The sequence below is a fragment of the Chiloscyllium plagiosum genome, chromosome 4, assembly GCF_004010195.1.
Source record: "Chiloscyllium plagiosum isolate BGI_BamShark_2017 chromosome 4, ASM401019v2, whole genome shotgun sequence".
Classification (NCBI taxonomy): Eukaryota; Metazoa; Chordata; class Chondrichthyes; order Orectolobiformes; family Hemiscylliidae; genus Chiloscyllium; species Chiloscyllium plagiosum.
The window spans coordinates 42,511,142-42,520,776 of NC_057713.1; the positions used below are offsets into that span (position 1 = coordinate 42,511,142).

Here is a 9,635-nt window from a genome sequence, read left to right on the forward strand (position 1 = left end):
AGGGGGCAAACTGTGATGTACTGCTTTAATGCAAAGAATATGAAGCCAGGAGTTGCGTGAAGGAGGGAAATAAGCTGAGGAAATGAATGATAAATTAATTGAATAAATAAATGCAACAAACATAATAAATATTGCAGGACAGGTGATGTGTCATGGCTGTAGCATGTGGGTGCTCCTTGACATCACAGCAAACCATGGCAACAACACTTATTAGATTAGATTCCCTACAGTGTGGAAACAGGCCCTTCAGTCCAACCAGTCCACACCAACCCTCTGAAGAGTAACCCACCCAGACCCATTTCCCTCTGACTAATGCTCATAACACTATGGGCAATTTACCATGGCCAATTCACCTGCCATCTTTGAACTGTGGGAGGAAACCAGAAATCCCAGAGGAAACCCAGGCAGACACAGGGCGAATGTGCAAACTCCACACAGATAGTCGCCCAAGGCTGGAATCAAACCTGAGATCCTGGTGTTGTGAGGCCACAGTGCTAACAACTGAACCATCATGCTACCCTTATAGTGAGTGTCTGCAGCTAGAACAGCAGGTTTTGAACTGAAGCCACCTGCAGAAACTGCGACCCATCAGGGAAAGGGAAAAATACCTGGATATCTTGTTCCAGAGAGCAGCCACATCCTTTAAGTTAGCATCATCCACTTTTCTCAGTAGTCGGTGAAAGGTGAGTGACTGCAATTTAGGATCCCAAAAAGGTGGTAGTGGAAAGGTGTGAGCCCTTGCAATTGTCCAACAGGTTTCAGGTATTAGCAGCTTGCAGGTATTATAATAAACAAAATCTCACTGCTGTCACCATGTATGATAGGGTATTACTGCCACCCAATCTTACTGGCAGTCCAAACTGCTGACACCAATAGAGAAGGTCACCAACACAAAGTCTTCAGAAGTGAATGAGCTCAATCTTGATAAATAATGAAGGTTTACTAAATAGTACTTATTATCCAGTTACTTCACATCGAATTTCATGATTGCTTCTTATGATACATCAGACTCAACTTAGCAGGAAGTAGCTGTTCCTGAAATATACTGCGACTGTCCTGGAAATTAAAACTGCACAATAGGAAAGAAGATGATGCCTACACGGAAACGGGGGATGAAGTGATTCGACTTAAGGGCAGGTGGCTGCTGGACTTATTGATGTGAGGATCTTTAAAGGGAAACAGCATTACACACAGACCCATGCACTATACAAGACACAGATCTGTGAGGCCCCTAATTCCTATCCATTGTATTGCACTGGTCGCCTGTTTGCTGTGTACCTCCTTTGCCCAGACATTGTGGACCACCTCATTCATACCAACACTTTTGGACACAGAGGTTCAGGAAAGAATCAGGAAGTTGCGGTTGGATGTGTGTGTGTGTGCGTGCATGCGGGGAGCTATTGTCCTGTATACACTTGTTCCTTTCATTGCCACATGCTTCAGCAGGCTCTCATCACAGACATTAATCGTACATCTTGTGTCGATGTGACATTAGGTAACATACTGACATGGTTATATTCGGGGTTACAGGAAGACTCAAAACACACAGATGTTAAGTCAAAATGCTGACTTTTCACAAACATGAGAGATTGTGTGCAGTGTATTGTTATTAATGTCACCAAAGTCCCCTGAATAGGATTTCTTCTTCCTCTCCCTCTCATTAGGTCTCAGTGTACTCTCTGGATCCACTGCTGGGTGGAGGGAGCGTGCTCAGTAGTGTAGCCCACTGGCCAAAGAGGGTTGTGTCTGATTGTCCCAGACATGCCAAGGGTCTTCCTGCCAGAGGCAAGTGAGCGGTCTTTGTCCACAACTTCTAAGGGGCAGAAAAGAGTCGGCAGGGTGAATGAGAAGGGCCCACCTGTCTCTGGGATGCCCTGATCGGAGATTTCTGAAAGGCCAACATGTGCTTCTTCCTCCAGCTGGGTGCCTCCTTGATGCCATCCTGTCCCTTGTGAGGAAGGGGCAGCTGGAGTGTGCAGCTGGTTCCCTGTCCCCTCAGCTCATGCCTTCAGTCCTGAAGATCAATGTCTGGGGCTAATGTGTGCCCCTGTTTGGCAGACCTTGATGGTACTGACCAAGCTCTCCATGGCAACCTACTAACCAGCTTATCAGACAACAATCAACGCTTTTACTCCAGCTTATCAGATCACTTTTCCCAAGTTGCTGAAAACCTTACTGCGAAGTCTATGCCAATGATGCCCACCTTGAAGAAGTACTCCTTCTCCCTCCACATGGATCTCAGCAAGTCTCTCTCCCACTGCACCCTGCAGATCATCTCCTCTGGCCTGAAGCTCTTCAACCATATCCTGAAGCAGACCTACTACAACAGCCACATCTCCTTCCCCACACAAGGCAAAAATGAGGATGGCAGATGCTGGAGATCAGAGTCAAGATTAGAGTGGTGCTGGAAAAGCACAGGTCTGGCAGCATCCGAGGAGCAGAAAAATCGACACTTTGGGCAAAAACCCTTCTTCCCCATGGATTCTAGACTACATTCAGATCATTGCAATTTGGTCTTGAATGGGACAGTCACTACCTATGGCAAATCCAAAGCCTCCGAAAACGGTTATCCCTCTGGATCCTCTGCTCCATGCTCACAGCCATGTGCCGGCATCTACTCTTCTTGCAGTCAGTCCTACCTCAGCTCAGGGCCTCACTGTCCCAAACCTGCAAAGGACCTCCACTGTTCTTCATCCTCAGAAGGTTCCACGCCCTCATCCAACGCTTTTTCTCCAGCTTATCAGGCACACTCCAGAACCCACTAACCTATCCATGGATGTCTGTAGATAGGCACATGGTTCACAGCACTGACCAAACTTCTCAGCAATGAGGACATGTTATCTAATACATCTTTCTGCCATTCCTGTTGCTTCTTCAGCATTCTGACAAAATCCTTGATGCTGACACCACAGGGTCTTCTATCGGGATAGGTGTCTGATCTCCAGGCAACCCCAAAATGCCAGCAGCCGAGAGCTTTTCCTCAGATGGCTGCAGAGTTGTCACAGTGATTGCTCACCAGCCTGAACTCCCAAACCTTGCAATGCTAGCATTTTTACGAGTGTCTGAATGGGTGAGAGGTACAGGAGGCAGCATTGCTGACGCTTCTTTCTGACGCCTCAGTTCTTCGAGCTCAAGGAAGTGGTGTGTGGTGGTGCTGGCAGTTTTTCAATGGTGATGGTGGATATTCCACTGTTAACTGCAGTGGAATAACTATTGGCTAGCGAACGTTCACTTCTGAAGAAGAGTCATATCAACTCTTAGCTTTGTTTTTCTCTCTGCAGACCTGTTGAGTTTCTCCAGCATTTTCTCTTTTTATTTCAGACTGCCAATATCTGCTGTTTTGTTTTTACATGAGGAAAAGGTTTTCCCTGTCAATTTAATCTTTCGGTGGTTCTATTTCGAATCCTTGTCCAACTGGTTGCAGAAAAGTGACACACAGAGTCAAAGGAAAACTTCAATGTTGACGAGATTGTTCTGAAAATGCTTGCTTGCCACTCATGAATCTCTGAGCAATGATCAAAGCCACATTTGCCTTTTGGATCATCAGTGGAACCATCATGGTCTGCAAAGATTTCTTGAAAAGCTTCTTGGGAAATCTTTTCCTGCTTTTTTCATTGTTCCTTTTTTTTTGAACAGATTGAGTAGGGAGTGATTGAAATGAACTCAGAATAATTGTCTTTGGTAGAATGACCAGTGCACTGCAGCTTGCTGATTGATAGCCCTGGTGGGATTGTGAGGGCTGGTGGTAGGGAGCACAGGAAGAGGTCAGCCGTGTCTACTACCTACTGTAGGTTTTCATTAAACTATTGTTAATATGTCACATATCAATAATTATAAACTACAGACTAATTTAGTTTACTGTAAGTTGTAAATATCATTTAATGATAACTTTAGAATCTCACTATTCATTTTACAATTGGAACTTATGTGTTCATAATCAAATATACAATACATTCCATTCCAATGTCATAACTGAAGCTCTTTGAAGTTTTTTTGTGAGGTTGACTAATCTACAAAAAATTTTCCAATATTATTTCATAGATATTCTAAAGTAACCCTACTTCAAGCACAAGCCACCTCTCATCGTCCTTCCAATATTGTTCCACTCAGCTACATCATGGTACGAGAATAGCTTTGCAGAAAAATAGGTTGTAAAGATGGTCATAAATATTTTGCGATGTGTTAAGAATAAAACTGATTCAAGTCCCACCTCTTATATATGCAGCTTCACTATATGTAGCCTTTCACAAGGAGCTTTGCACCTAATGATGTACAAATCCTATTCAAGCACATGGAAGCATTTATTCAATTAGTCTGATGCTACTAATGAAGATTTTACAATACTTTGTGAATATAACTATATTATTAACTACAAAATAATTTAGTCTCCTGCAAGTTGTAAATACCATATTGTAGAGATTCACGTTTCCTCTTGCAATTGGAGCGGACATGGTCATAATAAAATATACAACACAATCCATTCCAATGTAATAACTGAAGCTCTTTGAGGTTGCTTTTGTGAAGTTGACAAACCTAAAAAAAAATCCAATATTATTTTATGGATATCCTCTGTCAAGAAACAATATTTTATTTTTGTTTCAGTAATTCAATAGATTTTCATGAATTATTTATATGTTTCACTCTTCATTTTCTTCATGTTGCCTTTTCCCTTCTGGAATTTTGTAAACAAAAATAATTATTTGCTTGCTTTTTAAAATTATTATCTGATAGTAGAATTTTGATTATTGTCAGCAAATGACTTTTTTTAGATTTTGCAATAAAATATTAATTATACTGTATTCTAGACGGTCCACATTCATTCTCTCTATGCTTCATTAGGTACAAACTACATTTAATTCACATAATTTGCATTAGCATTAACAATTCAAAATGCCCTGATATAAACATTCCAGTTTATATAGTGACACAAGCTCGAACAGATTGATGAACAAATTCTAGTTCCTTTCCATTATGCTTTCATGTTTTGTACCCTGGGAATCTAACCAAGCACCCGAGAAAGCAAAAGAGAATATTACACAGAAGCAAAAAATGTAACAGGCCTAAATTATTTTAAAAGTCACTGAATTGGCTTGAATTCCACCAAAGTGGAGTATTACAATTTGTTTTATTTTTTTCTTTATACTTTTAACATACAATTGCATCATCGTTCACATCAGACTTGGGAGGCAATTTGAGTCTAACCTTTTGTAGTAATGCTACAATTTTATTAATTTTTTTTCTGTTCTGCACGAATTGTTTTATGGCATGCAGAATTCGTCATGCTCATCACATTACTCTTTATCTGTTCTTGAGATTTTCTCTCTGGCCTAATTCTGTGCCAGTAATCTTTCAAAATATGTTCAACTGTTTTTTGCTGTGCTATGTCTTGATCTAACTTTGGGAATGTTCTAACAAGAATACATATTTTTCAAGAACAGCAGGTATCTAGGCACTTGGAAACAAGAAACCTCACTATTTACCATTTTCAGTTATCATTTTACACTATTCATTTCACAATTAGAACTAATTTCAAGAAAAAGCAGCAGACTTAGATTTTTTCAATGCAGAATGTTCACGTTTTTTTTGGTAGTTCTTTGTTGTTTACCCAAGTAAGAATTCTATCAATTTTAGAGTTTACTATTATTTTAAAAACATAATTACATTTGCTATTTTGAGCATGATTTTAATACTTCTTTTATTTCAAAGGTAAGTGTCAAAATGATCTGATGAAGCATGCAAACAATTAGTACGTAACACACAATAATATGATGGAACAATATTGAGTTTCTTTACACTTTCTTGGCAAGAAACTGACTGAAATTTGTGTCTGGAGCTGTTGAATGATACTCCATTCTATAACTACCATTTACATTTTTGTCAAAATGTTATTCATTTGAATTAATGACCACCAATTCTATTTTTAAATTATACAACTTACCTTTATATATGAATTGTAACTTCATATCCAACTTCAACTTCATATTCTACTTGTTCTACTTTTTATTGAGGAATAATTGTAAACCTGAAAACATTAAACCGCAACAATTAACGGTGAAGTGGTAGTGTCCCTTACCTGTGATTCAGGAGACCCAGATTTAAAGCTCACCTGCTCCAGAGGGGTGCAATAACATCTTACCCTATCTACTTTAATGTCGAGGAGTGTCCAAACTGTTGTAGACAGGCACAAGCAAAACAAATACTGTAAAAGGCGTGTATACATAGAGAGACCATCAAATGGTGAAGGAGGTGACTTTTAAGGGTCTTCTTGAAAGAAGTGAAAAGGAAAGGTACAGAAAGATTTAGGGAGGCAAATCTAAGGTGGGACTGAGTGTGCTATGGGCAGGGCCACCAGGGGTGGGGAGAAAAAAAGAATGGATGAGACTGTAATTACAGGAGGAAAGAGCTGGGCAGGCAGGATTGTAGATCTGGAAGTGCATAAGAAGATTAGTTGAATTGGACAACTTACAATTAGTGCAGCCCAGTGACAATATAATTCATGAACAATTGGGAGTTGGTCTGGGATAGGATCTGAGCTGGCCAAGATTCATTCGGAATAATATTAACGTCCTAAACACTGAACAAGAAGCCCAGGAGTAAAACCACGAGAATACTTAAACAATACTGCTTTTTGTTCTTTTTTAACACTTTTATTTATTGGTCATTGAAAGGCAGTATAAAACGCAGAGTTGGAGTTTGAAGTGATGGGTTTGAGTGCTGTGGTAAGCTATATTTGGAGGATTAATGGTGTAGTGGGTTTTTAATGGAGGATATGGTGAGATATTTGTTGTGTATTTTCCAGGGTTTTCAGTGTTATAATGAAACACTGTTGGAACGTGTTAGTGCCACGGTTTCATTGCAGAATATGGGTACTTCTGGATGCCAGTGCAATTCGGGGCAAACAGTCAGCAGTAAGTGTTTATAACTTGAGGTGGAGGCCAAACTACAGACAATGCAACACATTATGGACGGAAAAGTTACCTGAAGGTGTTGTTCCAGAAGGTGGTCACATGCATTAGGACAGGATCTACAGATTCTGTCACTGGTGGAGGGTATGACTGCAAGTGAGATAGGGGAGGGGACATAGAGAAAGCGTCGGCTTTTGCTATTGTTCAATAGATTCGCAATTAATTCAGTTTTGTACACATTCAAGGAGATACTTTAGAAAATGCAGTATAGTTACATTTCAATTTAAAAAAAATTCAACAGGAGGAATTACCCATCTATTAGTAATTTAAAAAAATTAAAATGGCATTAAAGAAAAAACATAAAATTGTGCAGTGAGGGTGTCAGCTAAGAAGATTGTACAGTATGTGAAATACAGCAATGAATGATAAAAATAATAACAAGGGGGACAGTTGGAGCATGAAAGAAAGCTAGCTAGATTTATCGAGCTCAATCTTACTTTTTTTTTAGTGAAGTGCAATTTACTTTGAGTTTTTTGTGAGGCCAACTGAGTTTTCACACCTTATCTTTCACCAACTTGCTGCATTAATTACCTGCACTGCCTCAATGGCATCCCTCATAATTTCCACCCTATCTTACTGCGTGCTCTTTTCACAGCAACTCACCACTGAGTGGCTACCTGCCCAAAGACAAACATTCCTTGCAGCTACGTTATTTTGAAAGACTGCTGTTCACTTGCCCAAGCATTGACAATCCAAATTGCTCATCAGCAGTAATAGCTTTGCACAATAGTTACAAAGCCATGTTGCTTACAGCAATATACAATATGACCAAAACTCCTTCACAAATGCAACCGCACTCTCTTGTCTTAGTCCACATGGGACTACTTTGCAACACACTTTGCCCCTGTCCCTAGCTACACCCTGTCTGAACATCCTCAAAGTACTGCTCAAACCCCAATTGTGGGATGTACCCTTAGCAGTAAGTAGGCTTATTGACATGGAATTCAATCAATGTTGAATGTTGGGCCTGGGAACTCAGGAAATATGGAGGCAATACTGCCCTGTAAATTAGTTTGGTAACAAACTGGAATTGCACTGGCAATTAGGCACTTGTATTCAATCTCAAGAATCCTAAAGAATATGGTCTATGGAGAAAAGATTGAACCACCAGATGTGAATGCTTACTTATGCAGCCTGTGACAAAGCATCTTTTACAGGTTTCCGAGGTTAATTTTTTGAAAGTAATGCATTGGAATCCGTTGCAAAGGAAGGCAAAGTTTTGATGAGATTTGGTGACTCACAGTGCCACAAACTGGATTGCTGAGAAATCCATGGGATGAATCTTAACTGCATTGTTATGTGATGTATCCTGGTGTGTTTAATCACAGCTTGTCTGACCACCCATTTTTAACTTAGGTTAGTTCTGAACATTAGAATACATATGCAGGTATAACAATGGCAGGTATTTCTGGTTATAATGCAGAAGATGCAGGATCAGTTCATTCCAAAAAGGAAGAAAGATCCTAAGGGGAGGCAGGGGTGGCTGACGAGGGAAGTTAAGGAGAAAGTGAGGAATGCAGAAGTTAAGGACCATATAAAGACAAAAGGGAAAAAGTATAACATAGCAAAGATGAGTGGGAAATCGGAGGAACAACAGAGGATAACTAAAAAGGAAATACGCAAAGTAAAAATAAGGTACGAAGACAAACTGGCCAAAAATATAAAGGAGGATAGTAAAGGCTTTTTTAGGTATGTGAAAAGAAAAAAATTGGTTAAGACTAAAATTGGGCCCTTGAAGACAGAAACGGGTGAATTTATTACGGGAAACAAAGAAATGGCAGAAGAGTTGAATTGGTACTTTAGATCTGTCTTCACTGGGGAAGACATCAGCAATCTCCCAGATGTAATAGTGGCTGAAGGACTTGAACTGAAGGGAATTTATATTAGGCAGGAAATGGTGTTGGAGAGACTGTTAGGTCTGAAGGTTGATAAGTCCCCAGTTTAATGTGGCCCCACCCCCCACCTTTTCCTCCGCTACTGTTAGGAGAGACTGTTAGGTCTGAAGGTTGATAAATCCCCAGTTTAATATGGCCCCACCCCCCACCTTTTCCTCCGCTACATCGATGACTGTATCGGCGCCGCCTCGTGCTCCCACGAGGAGGTTGAACAGTTCATCCACTTCACCAACACCTTCCACCCCGACCTCAAATTCACCTGGACAGTCCCAGATTCCTCCCTCCCCTTCCTCGACCTATCTATTTCTACCTCAGGCGACCGAATCAACACGGACATCTACTACAAACCAACCGACTCCCACAGCTACCTGGACTACACCACCTCCCATCCTGCCCCCTGTAAAAACACCATCCCATTCTCCCAATTCCTTCGTCCCCGCCGCATCTGCTCCCAGGAGGACCAGTTCAAAATACGTACAACACAGATGGCCTCCTTCTCCAAGGACCGCAACTCCCCCCCCGACGTGGTCGACGGTGCCCTCAACCGCATCTCCTCCACTTCCCGCTCCTCCGCCCTTGAGCCCCGCCCCTCCAACCGCCACCAGGACAGAACCCCACTGGTCCTCACCTACCACCCCACCAATCTCCATGTACAGCGCATCATCCGCCGTCACTTCCGCCACCTCCAAACAGACCCCAGCACCAAGAATATATTTCCCTCCCCTCCCCTATCAGCTGTCCGTAGAGACCACTCCCTCCGCGACTCCCTCGTCAG

General features: G+C 41.3%; 1 long non-coding RNA gene across 2 annotated transcripts in view; it reads right to left on the minus strand.

The window, feature by feature from the left end:
• Positions 1-3,854: 3,854 nt before the first annotated feature.
• LOC122548999 overlaps positions 3,855-9,635 on the minus strand; it is a 10,876-nt gene continuing 5,095 nt past the window's right edge. The window contains exons 2-3 of one of the 2 annotated variants that reach the window (XR_006311384.1): positions 5,939-6,022; positions 3,855-4,533 (exon numbers count right to left, since the gene is read on the minus strand). This is a non-coding gene — a long non-coding RNA (uncharacterized LOC122548999). Of the gene's footprint in view, positions 4,673-5,938; positions 6,023-9,635 lie in introns of both variants that reach the window. The other variant, XR_006311385.1, reaches the window with a different exon arrangement.